Here is a 22,555-nt window from a genome sequence, read left to right as displayed (position 1 = left end):
TATAGTGTACCGAAGTGGGAGAAGAAACAAACTGACTCAAGATATGGACAGGATAGGAGATATCCGGACGAGTGACAGCAAGATAGACAAGTCTCCCAACAAGATGACGATAACGTGTCGGATCTGACAGGGGCTCACCATCAGGAGCGCGAAGGTGAACATTGAGCTCCATAGGAGTCTCAATAGTGTGCTCATCACTAAGAGCCGCACGAGTAAGAAGATCTTGGATATACTTTTCTTGAGAAATAAAAAACCATCAGAGGTGGAGGAAACCTCAATCCCAAGAAAGTAACGAAGAGGACCAAGATCGGACATAAGAAACTGCTCACTGAGACGGGCCTTGACAAAGGCAATGTACTCAGGGTCATCCCTAGTGATGATCATGTCATCAACATATAGAAGAAGAAAAGTCCGACCATGAGCTGAAAGGTGAACAAACAGTGGCGGATCATGAGCACACGTTGAAAAACCAGCGGCGGTCACCATAGAGGCAAAACGCTCAAACCAGGCGCGAGGGGCTTGCTTAAGGCCATAAAGAGAGCGACAAAGATGGCATACCATGCCATCAGGCATAGAATACCCAGGTGGTGGCTACATATAAACCTCCTCATGCAACTCACCATTAAGAAAAACATTCTTAACATCAAGCTGAGAAACCGACCAATGGCGAATAGAGGCCACAGCAAGAAGTGTGTGGATAGTGGTCATATGGGCCATAGGAGCAAATGTCTCATCGTAATCACGACCATGCGCCTGCTGAAAGCCACGAGCCACAAGACGATCTTTGTAACGCTCAAGAGAACCATCAGAGCGAGTCTTAACCTTGTAGACCCACTTACAAGTGATGGGACGAACACCGGGAGGAAGAGAAACAAGATCCCACGTGCCAGTGCGCTCAAGAGCAGCAAGCTCCTCTGCCATCGCAAACTGCCATTCAGGATGAACAACAGCATCGCGATAAGAGGTAGGCTCAAGTATAGCCGAAATACCATATCAACTAGGAGAATAGCGGTCAGGGGGAGGGCGAGGATGAGCCCGAAGACCATAAGTCGACTGGGATGAGGAGGACGACGCACCAGAAGTATATGGCACTTCAGGAGATTTATCCACAACACATGGACGACAAGTATAATGGAAAGTAAAGGAGGGAAGAGGTGGAATCACTGGAGGTGGAGACGAGGAATGTATTGGTGATGAAGGTGGAGAAGGGGAAGGTATCGATGATGAAGGTGGAGAAGGGGAAGATATCTGTGATGAAGGTGGAGAGTCATGCGACGAGGGAGGAGAAGAATCCATATGAGAGGACAACGCCGGATCTGCAACAGCATGACGTGGAATAGGAATACTAGGCACAGAGGGAGGTGTATCCGGAAACATAAGAAAAGAGATGTCCTCCGCTGAAAAAGCCGAGGAGAATGGACGCGGGTAGAAGGGACGAGACTCATCAAAGGTCACATCCCGGGAAATACGCATCCGGCGACCGACAGGATCCCAACACCAATAGCCCTTATGCTCATCACTGTATCCAAACAAACGAAGCACCGAATAATCAGGAGGATGACTGCTACCTCTTAAGCATGTGTTGGTTTTCCCTTGAAGAGGAAAGGGTGATGCAGCAAAGTAGCGTAAGTATTTTCCTCAGTTTTTGAGAACTAAGGTATCAATCCAGTAGGAGGTTACACGCAAGTCGCCTTGTACCTGCACAAATAAATAAGAACCTTGCAACCAACGCGATAAAGGGGTTGTCAATCCCTTCACGGCCACTTGCAAAAGTGAGATCTGATAGAGATAAAGATAAATATTTTTGGTATTTTTGTTGTATAGATTGAAAAGTAAAGATTGCAAAATAGTAAACGAGATGCAATGTAAATAAAAGAGATATAATACGATGGAAAAGAGACCCGGGGGCCATAGGTTTCACTAGTGGCTTCTCTCAAGATAGCATATCTTATGGTGGGTGAACAAATTACTGTCGAGCAACTGATAGAAAAGCACATAGTTATGAGAATGTCTAGGCATGATCATGTATATAGGCATCACATCCGTGATAAGTAAATCGAAACGATTCTGCATCTACTACTATTACTCCACACATCGACCGCTATCCAGCATGCATCTAGAGTATTAAGTTCATAAGAACAGAGTAACGCATTAAGCAAGATGACATGATGTAGAGGGACAAACTCAAGCAATATGATATAAACCCCATCTTTATATCCTCGATGGCAACAATACAATACGTGCCTTGCTGCCCCTGCTGTCACTGGGAAAGGACACCGCAAGATTGAACCCAAAGCTAAGCACTTCTCCTGTTGCAAGAAAGATCAATCTAGTAGGCCAAACCAAACTGATAATTCGAAGAGACTTGCAAAGATATCAAATCATACATATAAGAATTCAGAGAAGAATTAAATATTGCTCATAGATAATCTTGATCATAAACCCACAATTCATCAGATCTCGACAAACACACTGCAAAAAGTATTACATCGAATAGATCTCCAAGAAGATCGAGGAGAACTTTGTATTGAGAATCAAAGAGAGAGAATAAGTCATCTAGGTAATAACTATGGACCCGAAGGTCTATGGTAAACTATTCACACATCATCGGAGAGGCTATGGTGTTGATGTAGAAGCACTCCGTGATCGATTCCCCCTCCGGCGGAGCGCCGGAAAAGGCCCCAAGATGGGATCTCACGGGTACAGAAGGTTGCGGCGGTGGAAATAGGGTTTTGTCATGCTCCTGGATGTTTTCGGGGTATATGAGTATATATATGTGAAAGAAGTGGGTCGGTGGAGCCACGAGGGTGGGGGCCACGCCTACCTCCCCGGGCGCGCCCTCCTACCTTGTTGCTTCCTCGACGTCCACTCCAAGTCTCCTGGATTGCGTTTGTTCCATAAATGATTCTCCTGAAGGCTTCATTCTGTTTGGACTCCGTTTGATATTCCTTTTCATCCACAGAAATAGGCAAAAAAACAGCAATTTGCACTGGGCCTCCGGTTAATAGGTTAGTCCCAAAAATAATATAAAAGTGCATAGTAAAGCCCATTAAACATCCAAAATAGATAATATAATAGCATGGAACAATCAAAAATTATAGATACATTGGAGACGTATCAAGCATCCCCAAGCTTAATTCCTGCTCGTCCTCGAGTAGGTAAACGATAAAAACAGAATTTTTGATGTGGAATGCTACCTAACATAATTTTCAATGTAATTCTCTTTATTGTGGCATGAATGTTCAGATCCAAAAGATTCAAGATAAAAGTTCAATATTGACATAAAAATAGTAATACTTCAAGCATGCTAACCAAGCAGTTTATGTCTTATCAAAATAACATAGCCAAAGAAAGCTTATCCCTACAAAATCATATAGTTTGGCCATGCTTCATTTTCGTCACACAAAATGCTCCCATCATGCACAACCCCGGTTTCAGCCAAGCAATTGGTTCATACTCTTTAACGCGCTTCAGCCTTTTCAACCCTCACGCAATACATGAGCATAATCCATGGACATAGCACTATGGGTGGAGTAGAGTATGATGACAGGGATTATGTGAGAAAAAAAAGAGAAAGTCTCACATTGACGCGGCTAATCAATGGGCTATGGAGATGCCCATCAATTGATGTCAATACGAGGAGTAGGGATTGCCATGCAACGGATGCACTAGAGCTATAAATGTATGAAAGCTCATCAAAAATAAAATAAGTGGGTGTGCATCCAACTTGCCTGCTCATGAAGACCTAGGGCATTTTGAGGAAGCCCATCATTGGAATATACAAGCCAAGTTCTATAATGAAAAATTCCCACTAGTATATGAAAGTGACAAAATAAGAAACTCTCTATCATGAAGATCATGGTGCTATTTTGAAGCACAAGTGTGGAAAAAGGATAGTAACATTGTCCCTTCTCTCTTTTTCTCTCATTTTATTTATCTGGGCTTCTTTGGCCTCTTTTTTCTTTTCTCTCCTTTTTTTTTATTTCGTCCGAAGTCTCATCCCGACTTGTGGGGGAATCATAGTCTCCATCATCCTTTCCTCACATGGGAAAATGCTCTAATAATGGAAATCATCACACTTCTATTTATTTACAACTCAAGAATTACAACTCAATACTTAGGATAAAATATGACTCTATGTGAATGCCTTCGGTGGTGTACCGGGATATGCAATGAATCAAGAGCGACATGTATGAAAGAATTATAAAGGTGGCTTTGCCACAAATATGATGTCAACTACATGATCATGCAAAGCAATATGACAATGATGGAGCATGTCATAATAAACGGAACGGTGGAAAGTTGCATGGCAATATATCTCGGAATGGCTATGGAAATGCCATAATAGGTAGGTATGGTGGCTGTTTTGAGGAAGATATAAGTAGGTTTATGTGTGATAGAGTGTATCGTATCATGGGGTTTGGATGCACCGGCGAAGTTTGCACCAACTCTCAAGGTGAGAAAGGGCAATGCACGGTACCGTAGAGGCTAGCAAATTGCGGAAGGGTAAGAGTGCGTATAATCCATGGACTCACATTAGTCATAAAGAACTCATATACTTATTGCAAAAGTTTATTAGCCCTCGAAGCAAAGTACTACTACGCATGCTCCTAGGGGAAGGGTTGGTAGGAGTTAACCATCGCGTGATCCCGACCTCCACTCATAAGGAAGGCAATCAAGGAACACCCCATGCTTCAAATTTGTCACACAACGTTCACCATACGTGCATGCTACGGCACTTGCCAACTTTAACACAAGTATTTCTCAATTTCATAATTACCCAACTAGCATGACTCTAACATTAACACCTTTATACCTCAAAACAATTATCAAGTATCAAATTTATCATAGTACTTAATGCACTCCATATGAAAGTTTTTATTTTACCCAACTTGGATGCCCCATCATATTAGGGCTAATTTTATAACCAAAGCAAATTACCATGTTGTTCTAAAAGACTCTCAAATAATATAAGTGAAGCATGAGAGATCAATAATTTCTACAAAATAAAACCACCACCGTGCTCTAAAAAGGTATAAGTGACGCACTAGAGCAAAATTATCTAGCTCAAAAGATATAAGTGAAGCACATAGAGTATTCTAATAAATTCTAATTCATGTGTGTCTCTCCAAAAGGTGTGTACAGCAAGGATGATTGTGATAAACTAAAAATCAAAGATTCAAATCATACAAGACGCTCCAAGCAAACCACATATCATGTGGTGAATAAAAATATAGCCTCAAGTAAAGTTACCGATAGACGAAGACAAAAGAGGGGATCCCTTCCGGGGCACCCCCAAGCTTAGGCTTTTGGTTGTCCTTGAATTTTACCTTGGGGTGCCTTGGACATCCCCAAGCTTAGGCTCTTGCCACTCCTTATTCCAAAATCCATCAAATCTTTACCCAAAACTTGAAAACTTCACAACACAAAACTCAACAGAAAATCTCATGAGCTTCGTTAGTGCAAGAAAACAAACCACCACTTTAAGGTACTGTAATGAACTCATGCTTTATTTATATTGGTGTTAAACCTACTGTATTCCAACTTCTCTATGGTTCATACCCCCCGATACTAGCCATAGATTCATCAAAATAAGCAAATAACACACGAAAAACAGAATCTGTCAAAAACAGAACAGTCTGTAGAAATCTGTAACTCCCGAATACTTCTGGAACCCCAAAACTTCTACCAAATTAGGAAGTCCTAGGTAAATTTGTTTATTAATCTTCTGCAAAAAGAATCAACTGAAAATCACGTTTCTGTGATTTATGAAAACTAATATCATGCGCAAAAAAGTTTCTGTTTTTCAGCAAGATCAAATTAACTATCACCGTAGGTTATCCTAAAGGTTTTACTTGGCACAAACACTAATTAAAACACAAAACCACGTATAACCATAGGCTATATGAATTATTTATTACTAAACAGGAACAAAAAGTAAAGAACAAAAATAAAATTGGGTTGCCTCCCAACAAGCGCTATCGTTTAATGCCCCTAGCTAGGCATAAAAATAAGAATAGATCTAGGTATTACCATCTTTGGTTGGCAATTCTTCAATTGAACACTTATAACCCTTAGGAGTTTCCTTCTTTTTATTAATGATCAAACTCCTATGCAAGAAATCAAGAAATTCATTTGTAGCAAAAGGTTCCTTAATGATAGCGAAAAAGTTGGGGTGAACACTTATTGATTTGAGATCCGCAGTTTCTTTACTAGAAGATCCACCCTTGTTTTTAGGAACATACATAAATTTAGCAACTTTGGTAGTAGGAGGGTTTGAAGTATTTCTCACGGCAGAAAAAGCAGAACCTAAGTTGGTAATAATATCCTCAAGTTTATCAATTCTAGTGGAATCTTTATCTAATTTTCCGTCAACTATGGGTTCTTTTTCTTTAAAACTTTTCAGAGTAACTCCTACCTTAGATCCATATTGGGTAATTTGGTTGTGGATATTTTTATCCAAATTCTCAATCAACTCCACAGTGGAAACTTTATTTTCAATAATTTCAAGCCTTTGCATCACGTGTTCCAAAGTTAAAATAGTTCCATTAACCAAAAGAGGTGGTGAGCCAAACAAAATCTATCATAGCATTATAAGAATTAAAAGTATGGCTACCCAAGAAATTCCCTCCGGTAATGGTGTCAAGAATATATCTGTTCCAAGGAGTGATGCCTACATGAAAATTGCGAAGAAGAACGAAAGTAGATTGCTTCCTAGTGGATCTATTCTGAGCATTGCAAACTCTGTACCAAGCATCTTTTAAATGCCCTACCTCCCTTTGTTTAAAATTAAGAACTTCATTCTCGGGAGTACTAACAATGATAGAAGGACTGGCCATGACGGCGAAAAAAAACGATCTAACACACGGACACACAAGAAACAAGCAAAAAGAGAAGAACAAAAAAAGGGCGAATAAAACGGCAAGGGTGAAGTGGGGGAGAGGAAAATGAGAGGCAAATGGCAAATAATGTAATGCGAGGGATAAGAGTCTCTGATGGGGTACTTGGTATGTCTTGACTTGTGCATAGATCTTTCCGGCAACGATGCCCGAAATTGGCGAGTTGTCGAGAGATCAAATCTTGACTTGACTTGGCGTAAGCCTCCCCGCCAACGGCGCCAGAAATCCTTCTTGCTACCTCTTGAGCATGCGTTGGTTTTCCCTTGAAGAGGAAAGGGTGATGCAGCAAAGTAGCGTAAGTATTTCCCTCAGTTTTTGAGAACCAAGGTATCAATTCAGTAGGAGGTTACACGCAAGTCGCCTTGTACCTGCACAAACAAATAAGAACCTTGCAACCAACGCGATAAAGGGGTTGTCAATCCCTTCACGGCCACTTGCAAAAGTGAGATCTGATAGAGATAATAAGATAAATATTTTTGGTATTTTTGTGGTATAGATTGAAAAGTAAAGATTGCAAAATAGTAAACAAGATGCAATGTAAATAAAAGAGATATAATACGATGGAAAAGAGACCCGGGGGCCATAGGTTTCACTAGTGGCTTCTCTCAAGATAGCATATCTTACGGTGGGTGAACAAATTACTTTCGAGCAATTGATAGAAAAAGTGCATAGTTATGAGAATATCTAGGCATGATGATGTATATAGGCATCACGTCCGTGACAAGTAGATCAAAACGATTCTGCATCTACTACTATTACTCCACACATGGACCGCTATCCAACATGCATCTAGAGTATTAAGTTCATAAGAACAGAGTAATGCATTAAGCAAGATGACATGATGTAGAGGGATAAACTCAAGCAATATGATATAAACCCCATCTTTTTATCCTCGATGGCAACAATACAATACGTGCTTTGTTGCCCCTGCTGTCACTGGAAAAGGACACCGCAAGATTGAACCCAAAGCTAAGCACTTCTCCTATTGCAAGAAAGATCAATATAGTAGGCCAAACCAAACTGATAATTCGAAGAGACTTGCAAAGATATCAAATCATACATATAAGAATTCAGAGAAGAATCAAATATTGTTCATAGATAATCTTGATCATAAACCCACAATTCATCGGATCTCGACAAACACACCGCAAAAAGTATTACATCGAATAGATCTCCAAGAATATCGAGGAGAACTTTGTATTGAGAATCAAAGAGAGAGAAGAAGCCATCTAGCTAATAACTATGGACCCGAAGGTCTATGGTAAACTACTCACACATCATCGGAGAGGCTATGGTGTTGATGTAGAAGCCCTCCATGATCGATTCCGCCTCCGGTGGAGCGCCGAAAAAGGCCCCAAGATGGGATCTCATGGGTACAGAAGGTTGCGGCGGTGGAAATAGGGTTTTGTCGTGCTCTTGGATTTTTTCGGGGTATATGAGTATATATAGGCGAAAGAAGTAGGTCGGTGGAGCCACGAGGGGCCCACGAGGGTGGGGGTGCACCTACCCCCCTGGGCGCGCCCTCCTACCTCGTGGCCGCCTCGTTGCTTCCTTGACATCCACTCCAAGTCTCCAGGATTGCGTTTGTTCCAAAAATGATTCTCCCGAAGGTTTCATTCCGTTTGGACTCCTTTTCTGCGAAACACTGAAATAGGCAAAAAAAACAGCAATTTGCACTGGGCCTCCGGTTCATAGGTTAGTCCCAAAAATAATATAAAAGTGCATAGTAAAGTCCATTAAACATCCAAAACAGATAATATAATAGCATGGAACAATCAAAAATTATAGATATGTTGGCGACGTATCAATGACCAGAAAGACGCTCGAGAGGAATACTACCATGTAGAGCAATAGAAGGTTGAATGTTGATGAGATAGGTGGAAGTGGTAACAGCCTCAGCCCAAAAGTGAGGCGGAAGAGAGACGGCGATCATCATCGCAAGCGCCATCTCAAGAAGGTGACGATGCTTGCGCTCAGCCACACCATTCTGAGCATGAGCACCAGGGCAAGAGAACTGAGTAAGAGTACCCTGCTCAGCAAGAAATCCTCGCAACGCATGAGAGATATACTCACCGGCTGAATCTGCACGAAAAACACGAATAGGAGTGGAAAACTGGGTATGAACCATGGCAGCAAATTTTTTGTATATAGATAAAACCTCGCTATGAGAAGACATGAAATAGGTCCAAGTGTACCGAGAAAAACCGTCTATAAAGATAATATAGTAGCGATGACCCCCTTTCGAAGCGAAGGGAGCCGGACCCCAAACATCAGAGTGAACTAGATCAAAAGGACGCTCAGACACTGACTTACTGTGAGGGTAGGGCAGCTGAATCTGCTTACCAAGTCTACAACCAAGACAATCCAATGAAGCATTACCGGAGACAGACCCCAGAACACCGCGATGAACCAAAGATGAGAGGCGAGAACCACATAAATGGCCTAGACGATGATGCCACTGTTGAAAAGAGCTGGTAGATGCAGCAACATGTGTTGTGAGACTGGCAGCGGAGGGAAGATGAAGCCAGTCAAGCTCCCATAGACCATCAGAGTGTCGAGGGCCAGCACCAAGCAGAGCGCCCGTGCGACGATCCTGAACAGAACACAAATCAAAGTCGAGAATGACCCTACAACTAGAGTCAACAATCTGACCACCAGATATGAGTTGCATGGTAAGTCGAGGAACATGAGCTACAGAGAGAACATGAAATGAAGAAATGCTAAGAGTGCCTCGACTAGCTACGGGGAGGGGAGTGCCATCAGGCATCAGCTGTAAGAACATGAATAGGAGACTCGACGGGTCGAATGGAGGTCAAAATAGAAGAATCATAAGTCACATGGAAAGATGCTACAGTATCAAGAATCCATGGGGATGTACCTGAATGTGTAGAAGGTGGTTTCTCAGTGCTAGAAGAGTCAGTCATAGAACATGCAGAACCTCTCGGTGAAGAATCCCAAGAAGCAAGCAGGCATCACAGCTATACAATGTCATGCGCAAACAGGGACACGACAGAAGAGGCAGACGATGAGCAATCGCCACCACCCGTGGAAGCCGTCTGTAGAGTCGGCCGAGAGTTGTGAGTCGACATAGAGCGGTCACCGACATGCGCGGAAGCCGCGAGAGGAGTCAACACAGAGCGGTCACTGTCACGCATCGAGGCCGCGAGAGGAGTCAGCGTAGAGCGGTCACCGTCATGCGCGGAAGCCGCGAGAGGAGTCGACATAGAGTGGTCACCGTCGTGCACGAAGGCTGCGAGAGGAGTCAACGTAAAGCGGTCACCGCCGCACGCGGAAGTCGCGAGGGGAGTTGACATAGAGCGGTCACCGCCGTGCACAAAAGCCACAAGAGGATTCGACATAGAGCGGCCACCACCGTGCGCGGAAGCCACACTCAATGCACTGAGCGACGGAGAGCAGCATGTGAAAGCCACCTGCGGAGTCGACAGAGAGTAACCACGACCACATATGGCCGCCGCCGTAAGAGACGATGTAAAGCGCCCATCATCATGTGCGGAAGTCATCAAATGAGTCGATGAAGAGCGACCATAGCCGTGGTCGAAAGCCGCGAGAGGAGTTGTGGAAGAGCAACCACCACATCCCGTTGTAGAGGCCAGAGGGGACAACTTCACATGTGGACGAGCACCAAGCACTGAGAGACGGCGCATTTGCGAGACGTGGTCAATATAGGGAACACAGGATGACAACAGCATTTTTTTAGAGTAGGTAATTGGACAAAGCAGCTCAGCCGAAATGAATGAACTGACAAAAGGCAGCCCACGCGAACTTAGCCCAGCCTCATGTTGGAAATATGCCCTAGAGGCAATAATAAAAGGATTGTTATTATATTTCCTTGTTCATGATAATTGTCTTTTATTCATGCTATAATTGTATTATCCGAAAATCGTAATACACGTGTGAATACATAGACCACAATATGTCCCTAGTGAGCCTCTAGTTGACTAGCTCGTTGATCAACATATAGTCATGGTTTCCTGACTATGGACATTGGATGTCATTGATAACGGGATCACATCATTAGGAGAATGATGTGATGGACAAGACCCAATCCTAAGCACAGCACAAGATCGTGTAGTTCGTTTTGCTAGAGCTTTTCCAATGTCAAGTATCTTTTCCGTAGACCATGAGATCGTGTAACTCACGGATACCGTAGGAGTGCTTTGGGTGTACCAAACGTCACAACGTAACTGGGTGACTATAAAGGTGCACTACAGGTATCTCCGAAAGTGTCTGTTGGATTGACACGGATCGAGACTGGGATTTGTCACTCCGTATGACGGAGAGGTATCTCTGGGCCCACTCGGTAATGCATCATCATAATGAGCTCAAAGTGACCAAGTGTCTGGTCACAGGATCATGCATTACGGTATGAGTAAAGTGACTTGCCGGTAATGAGATTGAACGAGGTATTGGGATACCGACGATCGAATCTCGAGCAAGTAACATACCGATTGACAAAGGGAATTGTATGCGGGGTTGCTTGAATCCTCGACATCGTGGTTCATCCGATGAGATCATCGAGGAGCATGTGGGAGCCAACATGGGTATCCAGATCCCGCTGTTGGTTATTGACCGGAGAGAAGTCTCGGTCATGTCTGCATGTCTCCTGAACCCGTAGGGTCTACACACTTAAGGTTCGGTGACGCTAGGGTTGTAAAGATATTAGTATGCAGCAAACCAAAGTTGTTCGGAGTCCCAGATGAGATCCTGGACGTCACGAGGAGTTCTGGAATGGTCCAGAGGTAAAGAATTATATATGGGAAGTCGAGTTTCGGCCATCAGGAAAGTTTCGGGGGTCACCGGTATTGTACCGGGACCACCGAAAGGGTCCCGGGGGTCCACCGGGTGGGGCCACCCATCCCAAAGGGCCCCATGGGCTGAAGTGGGAGGGGAACCAGCCCCTGGTGGGCTGGTGCACCCCCCTGGGCCCCTTCTCTACGCCTAGGGTTGGGAACCCTAGGGGAGGGGGCGCCTCCACTTGCCTTGGGGGGCAAGTCTCCCCCCTTGGCCGCCGCCCCCCTAGGAGATCCCATCTCCTAGGGCCGGCGCACCCCCTGGGCTCCCTATATAAAGAGAGGTGGTGGGAGGGCAGCCGCACCCTGACATCTGGCGCCTCCCTCCCCCGTTGCTACACCTCCTCCTCCCGTAGTCGCTTGGCGAAGCCCTGCCGGAACCCTGCTGCATCCACCACCACGCCGTCGTGCTGCTGGATCTTCATCAACCTCTCCTTCCCCTTGCTGGATCAAGAAGGAGGAGACGTCACGCTGATTGTACGTGTGTTGAACGCGGAGGTGCCGTCCGTTCGGCGCTAGGATCTTCGGTGATTTGGATCACGACAAGTACGACTCCCTCAACCCCGTTCTCTTGAACGCTTCCGCTCGCGTTGTACAAGGGTATGTAGATGCACTCCCCTCTCTCGTTGCTAGATAAACTCATAGATTGATCTTGGTGAACGTAGAAAAAAAATTATTTTATGCAACGTTCCCCAACAGTGGCATCATGAGCTAGGTTTATGCGTAGTTCTCTATGTCACGAGTAGAACACAAATCTGTTGTGGGCGTAGATGTTGTCAACTTTCTTGCCACTACTAGTATTATTTTACTTCAGCGGTATTGTGGGATGAAGCGGCCCAGACCGACCTTACACGTACGCTTACGTGAGACAGGTTCCACCGACTGACATGCACTAGTTGCATAAGGTGGCTAGCGGGTGTCTGTCTCTCCCACTTTAGTTGGAGCGGATTCGATGAAAAGGGTCCTTATGAAGGGTAAATAGAAGTTGACAAATCACGTTGTGGTTATTCGTAGGTAAGAAAACATTCTCGCTAGAACCCTATTGCAGCCACGTAAAAGATGCAACAACAATTAGAGAACGTCTAACTTGTTTTTGCAGCAATTGCTTTGTGATGTGATATGGCCAAAAAGTTGTGATGAATGATGAATGATATATTGTGATGTATGAGATCATGTTCTTGTAATAGGAATCATGACTTGCATGTCGATGAGTATGACAACCGGCAGGAGCCATAGGAGTTGTCTTAATTATTGTATGACCTGTGTGTCAATGATTTAACGCCATGTAATTACTTTACTTTATTGCTAAACCATTAGCCATAGTAGTAGAAGTAATAGTTGGCGAGCAACTTCATGGAGACACGATGATGGAGATCATGATGATGGAGATCATGGTGTCATGCCAGTGACGAATATGATCATGGAGCCCCGAAGATGGAGATTAAAGGAGCTATATGATATTGGCCATATCATGTCACTACTATATAATTGCATGTGATGTTTGTTATGTTTATGCATCTTGTTTACTTAGAACGACGGTAGTAAATAAGATGATCCCTTATAATAATTTCAAGAAAGTGTTCCCCCTAACTGTGCGCCGTTGCTAAAGTTCGTCGTTTCGAAGCACCACGTGATGATTGGGTGTGATAGATTCCTACGTTCACATATAACAGGTGTAAAACTGTTTTCACGTGCAAAACACTTAGGTTAACTTGACGAGCCTAGCATGTACAGACATAACCTCGAAACACAGAGACCGAAAGGTCGAACATGAGTCGTATGGAAGATACGATCAACATGGAGATGTTCACCGATGATGACTAGTCCATCTCATGTGATGATCGGACATGGCCTAGTCGACTCGGATCATGTAACACTTAGATGACTAGAGGGATGTCTAATCTGAGTGGGAGTTCATTAAATAATTTGATTAGATGAACTTAATTATCATGAACTTAGTCTAAAATCTTTGCAAAATATGTCTTGTAGATCAAATGGCCAACGCTCATGTCAACATGAACTTCAACGCGTTCCTAGAGAAAACTAAACTGAAAGATGATGGCAGCAACTATACGGACTGGGTCCGGAATCTGAGGATCATCCTCATAGCTGCCAAGAAAGCATATGTCCTAGAAGGACCGCTAGGTGAAGCACCCATCCCAGAGAACCAAGACGTTATGAATGCTTGGCAGTCACATGCTGATGATTACTCCCTCGTTCAGCGCGGCATGCTTTACAGCTTAGAACCGGGGCTCCAAAAGCGTTTTGAGAAACACGTAGCATACGAGATGTTCGAGGAGCTGAAAATGGTTTTCCAAGCTCATGCACGGGTCGAGAGATATGAAGTCTCCGACAAGTTCTATAGTTGTAAGATGGAGGAAAATAGTTCTGTCAGTGAGCACATACTCAAAATGTCTGGGTTGCACAACCGCCTGTCCCAGCTGGACATTAACCTCCCGGACGAGGCTGTCATTGGCAGAATCCTTCAGTCGCTCCCACCGAACTACAAGAGCTTTGTGATGAACTACAATATGCAGGGGATGGTGAAAACTATTCCTGAAGTATTTTCCATACTGAAGTCAGCAGAGGTAGAAATCAAGAAGGAACATCAAGTGTTGATGGTCAATAAAACCACTAAGTTCAAGAAGGGCAAGGGTAAGAAGAACTTCAAGAAGGACGGCAAGGATGTTGTTGCACCCGGTAAGCCAGTTGCCGGGAAGAAGTCAAAGAATGGACCCAAGCCTGAGACTGAGTGCTTTTATTGCAAAGGGAAGGGTCACTGGAAGCGGAACTGCCCCAAATACTTAGCGGACAAGAAGGCCGGCAACACTAAAGGTATATGTGATATACATGTAATTGATGTGTACCTTACCAGTACTCGTAGTAACTCCTGGGTATTTGATACCGGTGCCGTTGCTCATATTTGTAACTCAAAGCAGGAGCTGCGGAATAAGCGGAGACTGGCGAAGGACGAGGTGACGATGTGCGTCGGGAATGGTTCCAAGGTCGATGTGATCGCCGTCGGCACGCTGCCTCTACATTTACCCATGGGATTAGTTTTAAACTTCAATAATTGTTATTTAGTGCTAAGTTTGAGCATGAACATTGTATCTGGATCTCGTTTAATACGAGATGGCTACTCATTTAAATTCGAGAATAATGGTTGTTCTATTTATATGAGAGATATGTTTTATGGTCATGCCCCGATGGTCAATGGTTTATTCTTAATGAATCTCGAACGTAATGTTACACATATTCATAGTGTGAATACCAAAAGATGTAAACTTGATAACGATAGTCCCACATACTTGTGGCACTGCCGCCTTGGTCACATTGGTGTCAGGTGCATGAAGAAGCTCCATGCTGATGGACTTTTAGAGTCTCTCGATTATGAATCATTTGACACATGTGAACCATGCCTCATGGGCAAAATGACCAAGACTCCGTTCTCCGGAACAATGGAGCGAGCAACCAACTTATTGGAAATCATACATACTGATGTGTGTGGTCCAATGAGTGTTGAGGCTCGCGGAGGATATCGTTATGTTCTCACTCTCACTGATGACTTAAGTAGATATGGGTATGTCTACTTGATGAAACACAAGTCTGAGACCTTTGAAAAGTTCAAGGAATTTCAGAATGAGGTAGAGAATCAACATGACTGAAAGATAAAATTCTTACGATCAGATCGTCGAGGAGAATATTTAAGTCACGAATTTGGTACACACTTAAGGAAATGTGGAATCGTTTCACAACTCACGCCGCCTGGAACACCTCACCGTAACGGTGTGTCCGGATGTCGTAATCGCACTCTATTGGATATGGTGCGATCTATGATGTCTCTTACCGATTTACCGCTATCATTTTGGGGATACGCTCTAGAGACAGCTACATTCACTTTAAATAGGGCACCGTCTAAATCCGTTGAGACGACACCGTATGAATTATGGTTTGGGAAGAAACCTAAGCTGTCGTTTCTAAAAGTTTGGGGATGCGATGCTTATGTCAAGAAACTTCAACCTGAAAAGCTCGAACCCAAGTCGGAAAAATGCGTCTTCATAGGATACCCCAAGGCAACCATTGGGTATACCTTCTACCTTAGATCCGAAGGCAAGATCTTTGTTGCCAAGAACGGATCCTTTCTAGAAAAAGAGTTTCTCTCGAAAGGAGTAAGTGGGAGGAAAATAGAACTCGATGAAGTACTACCTCTTGAACCGGAAAGTAGTGCAGCTCAGGAAAATGTTCCTGTGATGCCTACACCAACTGGAGAGGAAATTAATAATGATGATCAAGGTACTTCGGATCAAGTTGCTACTGAACTTCGTAGGTCCACAAGGACACGTTCCACACCAGAGTGGTATGGCAACCCTGTCCTGGAAATCATGTTGTTAGACAACGGTGAACCTTTGAACTATGAAGAAGCGATGGCGGGCCCAGATTCCAACAAATGGCTTGAAGCCATGCAATCCGAGATAGAATCCATGTATGAAAACAAAGTATGGACTTTGACAGACTTGCCCGATGATCGGCGAGCGATAGAAAACAAATGGATCTTTAAAAAGAAGACGGACACGGATGGTAATGTCACCATCTATAAAGCTCGACTTGTCGCTAAGGGTTATCGGCAAGTTCAAGGGGTTGACTACGATGAGACTTTCTCTCCCGTAGCGAAGCTGAAGTCCGTCCGAATCATGTTAGCAATTGCCGCATACTATGATTATGAGATATGGCAGATGGACGTCAAAACGGCATTCCTTAACGGCTATCTTAAGGAAGAACTGTATATGATGCAGCCGGAGGGTTTTGTCGATCCTAAGAATGCTAACAAGGTATGCAAGCTCCAGTGATCCATTTATGGGCTGGTGCTAGCATCTCGGAGTTGGAGCATTCGCTTTGATGAGATGATCAAAGCATTTGGGTTTATGCAGACTTATGGAGAATCCTGCGTTTACAAGAAAGTGAGTGGGAGCTCTGTAGCATTTCTCATATTATATGTAGATGACATACTTTTGATGGGTAATGATATAGAACTTTTGGACAACATTAAGGCCTACTTGAATAAGTGTTTTCAATGAAGGACCTTGGAGATGCTGCTTACATATTAGGCATCAGGATCTATATGGATAGATCGGGACGCCTCATAGGTCTTTCACAAAGCACATACCTTGATAAGATATTGAAGAAATTCAAAATGGATCAGTCCAAGAAAGGGTTCTTGCCTGTATTGCAAGGTGTGAGATTGAGCTCGGCTCAATGCCCGACCACGGCAGAAGATAAAGAAGAGATGAGTGTCATCCCCTATGCTTCAGCCATAGGATCTATTATGTATGCCATGCTGTGTACCAGACCTGATGTAAACCTTGTCGTAAGTTTGGTAGGAAGGTACCAAAGTAATCCCGGCAAGGAACACTGGACAGCGGTCAAGAATATCCTGAAGTACCTGAAAAGGACAAAGGACATGTTTCTCGTCTATGGAGGTGATGAAGAGCTCGTCGTAAAGGGTTACGTCGACGCTAGCTTCGACACTGATCTAGATGACTCTAAGTCGCAAACCGGATACGTGTATATGTTGAATCATGGAGCAGTAAGCTGGTGCAGTTGCAAGCAGAGCATCGTGGCGGGATCTACATGTGGAGCGGAGTACATGGCAGCCTCGGAGGCAGTGCATGAAGCAATGTGGATGAAGGAGTTCATCACCGACCTAGGAGTCATACCCAATGCGTCGGGGCCAATCACTCTCTTCTGTGACAACACTGGAGCTATTGCCCTTGCCAAGGAGCCCAGGTTTCACAAGAAGACCAGGCACATCAAGCGTCGTTTCAACTCCATCCGTGAAAATGTTCAAGATGGAGACATAGATATTTGCACAGTACACACGGATCTGAATGTCGCAGATCCGTTGACTAAACCTCTTCCACGAGCAAAACATGATCAACACCAGAACTCTATGGGTGTTCGATTCATCACAATGTAACTAGATTATTGACTCTAGTGCAAGTGGGAGACTGTTGGAAATATGCCCTAGAGGCAATAATAAAAGGATTATTATTATATTTCCTTGTTCATGATAATTGTCTTTTATTCATGCTATAATTGTATTATCCGGAAATCGTAATACACGTGTGAATACATAGACCACAATATGTCCCTAGTGAGCCTCTAGTTGACTAGCTCGTTGATCAACAGATAGTCATGGTTTCCTGACTATGGACATTGGATGTCATTGATAACGGGATCACATCATTAGGAGAATGATGTGATGGACAAGACCCAATCCTAAGCATATCACAAGATCATGTAGTTCGTTTTGCTAGAGCTTTTCCAATGTCAAGTATCTTTTCCGTAGACCATGAGATCGTGTAACTCCCGGATACCGTAGGAGTGCTTTGGGTGTACCAAACGTCACAACGTATCTGGGTGACTATAAAGGTGCACTACAGGTATCTCCGAAAGTGTCTGTTGGGTTGACACGGATCAAGACTGGGATTTGTCACTCCGTATGACGGAGAGGTATCTCTGGGCCCACTCGGTAATGCATCATCATAATGAGCTCAAAGTGACCAAGTGTCTGGTCACGGGATCATGCATTACAGTACGAGTAAAGTGACTTGCCGGTAACGAGATTGAACGAGGTATTGGGATACCGACGATCGAATCTCGGGCAAGTAACGTACCGATTGACAAAGGGAATTGTATGCGGGGTTGCTTGAATCCTCGACATCGTGGTTCATCCGATGAGATCATCGAGGAGCATGTGGGAGACAACATGGGTATCCAGATCCCGCTGTTGGTTATTGACCGGAGAGCAGTCTCGGTCATGTCTGCGTGTCTCCCGAACCCGTAGGGTCTACACACTTAAGGTTCGGTGACGCTAGGGTTGTAAAGATATTAGTATGCAGCAAACCGAAAGTTGTTCGGAGTCCCGTATGAGATCACGGACGTCACGAGGAGTTCCGGAATGGTCCGAAGGTAAAGAATTATATATGGGAAGTCGAGTTTCGGGCATCGGGAAAGTTTCGGGGGTCACCGGTATTGTACCGGGACCACCGGAAGGGTCCCGGGGGTCCACCAGGTGGGGCCACCCATCCCAGAGGGCCCCATGGGCTGAAGTGGGATGGGAACCAGCCCTTGGTGGGCTGGTGCGCCCCCCCCCTGGCCCCCCCTCTGCGCCTAGGGTTGGGAACCCTAGGGGACGGGGCGCCTCCACTTGCCTTGGGGGGCAAGTCTCCCCCCTCGGCCGCCGCCCCCCCTAGGAGATCCCATATCCTAGGGCCGGCGCACCCCGCTAGGCTCCCTATATAAAGAGGGGGGTGGCAGGGCATCCGCACCCTGACATCTGGCGCCTTCCTCCCCTCTTGCTACACCTCCTCCTCCCGTAGTCGCTTGGCGAAGCCTTGCCGGAACCCTGCTGCATCCACCACCACGCCGTCGTGCTGCTGGATCTTCATCAACCTCTCCTTCCCCTTGATGGATCAAGAAGGAGGAGACGTCACGCTGACTATACGTGTGTTGAACGCGGAGGTGCCGTTCGTTCGGCGCTAGGTGTTGGGTTTCGTAGTAATTTCAAAAATTTCCGACGCGCACACAGGATCATGTGATGCATAGCAACGAGAGGAGAGTGTTGTCTACGTACCCAACGCAGACCGACTGCGGAAGCGATGACACGACGTAGAGGAAGTAGTCGTACGTCTTCACGATCCAACCGATCAAGCACCAAAACTACGGCACCTCCGAGTTCGAGCACACGTTCAGCTCGATGACGATCCCCGGACTCCGATCCAGCAAAGTGTCGGGGAAGAGTTTCGTCAGCACGACGGCGTGGTGACGATCTTGATGAACTACAGCAGCAGGGCTTCGCCTAAACTCCGCTACAGTATTATCGAGGAATATGGTGGCAGGGGGCACCGCACACGGCTAAGGAATCGATCACGTGGATCAACTTGTGTCAACTTGTGTGTTTAGAGGTGCCCCTGCCTCCGTATATAAAGGAGCCAAGGGGAGGAGGAGGCGCCGGCCAGGAGGAGGTGGCGCAGGAGGAGTCCTACTCCTACCGGGAGTAGGACTCCCCCCCCCCAATCCTATTCCAACTAGGATTCCCAAGGGGGAAAGAGGGAGAGGGGTGGCCGGCCACCTCTCCTAGTCCTAATAGGACTAGGGGAAGGGGGGAGGCGCGCAGCCCCCTTGGGCTGCCCCTTTCTCCTTTTCCACTAAGGCCCATGATGGCCCATATGGCTCCCGGGGGGTTCCGGTAACCCTCTCGGTATTCCGGTAAAATCCCGATTTCACCCGGAACACTTCCGATATCCAAATATAGGCTTCCAATATATCAATCTTTACGTCTCGACCATTTCGAGACTCCTCGTCATGTCCGTGATCACATCCGGGACTCCGAACAACCTTCGGTACATCAAAATGCATAAACTCATAATATAACTGTCATCGTAACCTTAAGCGTGCGGACCCTACGGGTTCGAGAACAATGTAGACATGACCGAGACACGTCTCCGGTCAATAACCAATAGCGGGACCTGGATGCCCATATTGGCTCCTACATATTCTACGAAGATCTTTATCGGTCAGACCGCATAACAACATACGTTGTTCCCTTTGTCATCGGTATGTTACTTGCCCGAGATTCGATCGTCGGTATCCAATACCCAGTTCAATCTCGTTACCGGCAAGTCTCTTTACTCGTTCCGTAATACATCATCTCACAACTAACATATTAGTTGTAATGCTTGCAAGGCTTATGTGATGTGTATTACCGAGAGGGCCCAGAGATACCTCTCCGACAATCGGAGTGACAAATCCTAATCTCGAAATACGCCAACCCAACATCGACCATTGGAGACACCTGTAGTACTCCTTTATAATCACCCAGTTACGTTGTGACGTTTGGTAGTACCCAAAGTGTTCCTCCGGTAAACGGGAGTTGCATAATCTCATAGTCATAGGAACATGTATAAGTCATGAAGAAAGCAATAGCAACATACTAAACGATCGGGTGCTAAGCTAATGGAATGGGTCATGTCAATCAGATCATTCTACTAATGATGTGACCTCGTTAATCAAATAACAACTCAATGTTCATGGTTAGGAAACATAACCATCTTTGATTAACGAGCTAGTCAAGTAGAGGCATACTAGTGACACTCTGTTTGTCTATGTATTCACACATGTATTATGTTTCCGGTAAATACAATTCTAGCATGAATAATAAACATTTATCATGATTATAAGGAAATAAATAATAACTTTATTATTGCCTCTAGGGCATATTTCCTTCAGTCTCCCACTTGCACTAGAGTCAATAATCTAGATTACACTATAATGAATCTAACACCCATGGAGCTTTGGTGCTGATCATGTTTTGCTCGTGGAAGAGGCTTAGTCAACGGGTCTGCAACATTCAGATCCGTATGTATCTTGCAAATCTCTATGTCTCCCACCTGGACTAGATCCCGGATGGAGTTGAAGCGTCTCTTGATGTGTTTGGTCCTTTTGTGAAATCTGGATTTCTTTGCCAAGGCAATTGCACCAGTATTGTCACAAAAGATTTTCATTGGACCCGATGCACTAGGTATGACACCGATCGGATATGAACTCCTTCATCCAGACTCCTTCATTTGCTGCTTCCGAAGCAGCTATGTATTCCGCTTCACATGTAGATCCCGCTACGACGCTTTGTTTAGAACTGCACCAACTGACAGCTCCACCGTTTAATGTAAACACGTATCCGGTTTGCGATTTAGAATCGTCCGGATCAGTGTCAAAGCTTGCATCAACGTAACCTTTTACGATGAGCTCTTTGTCACTTCCATATACGAGAAACATATCCTTAGTCCTTTTCAGGTATTTCAGGATGTTCTTGACCGCTGTCCAGTGATCCATTCCTGGATTACTTTGGTACCTCCCTGCTAAACTTATAGCAAGGCACACATCAGGTCTGGTACACAGCATTGCATACATGATAGAGCCTATGGCTGATGCATAGGGAACATCTTTCATATTCTCTCTATCTTCTGCAGTGGTCGCGCATTGAGTCTTACTCAATTTCACACCTTGTAACACAGGCAAGAACCCTTTCTTCGCTTGATCCATTTTGAACTTCTTCAAAATTTTGTCAAGGTATGTGCTTTGTGAAAGTCCAATTAAGCGTCTTGATCTATCTCTATAGATCTTAATGCCTAATATGTAAGCAGCTTCACCGAGGTCTTTCATTGAAAAACTTTTATTCAAGTATCCCTTTATGCTATCCAGAAATTCTATATCATTTCCAATCAGTAATATGTCATCCACATATAATATCAGAAATGCTACAGAGCTCCCACTCACTTTCTTGTAAATACAGGCTTCTCCGAAAGTCTGTATAAAACCAAATGCTTTGATCACACTATCAAAACGTTTATTCCAACTCCGAGAGGCTTGCACCAGTCCATAAATGGATCGCTAGAGCTTGCACACTTTGTTAGCTCCCTTTGGATCGACAAAACCTTCTGGTTGCATCATATACAACTCTTCTTCCAGAAATCCATTCAGGAATGCAGTTTTGACATCCATTTGCCAAATTTCATAATCATAAAATGCGGCAATTGCTAACATGATTCGGACGGACTTAAGCATCGCTACGGGTGAGAAGGTCTCATCGTAGTCAATTCCTTGAACTTGCCGAAAACCTTTTGCGACAAGTTGAGCTTTATAGACAGTAACATTACCATCAGCGTCAGTCTTCTTCTTAAAAATCCATTTATTCTCAATTGCTTGCCGATCATCGGGCAAGTCAACCAAAGTCCATACTTTGTTCTCATACATGGATCCCATCTCAGATTTCATGGCTTCAAGCCA

Source organism: Triticum dicoccoides, chromosome 7B, assembly GCF_002162155.2.
Source record: "Triticum dicoccoides isolate Atlit2015 ecotype Zavitan chromosome 7B, WEW_v2.0, whole genome shotgun sequence".
NCBI classification, from domain to species: domain Eukaryota; kingdom Viridiplantae; phylum Streptophyta; class Magnoliopsida; order Poales; family Poaceae; genus Triticum; species Triticum dicoccoides.
The sequence above is the reverse complement of the archived record's forward strand: the minus strand, read 5'-3'. Positions refer to the sequence as shown.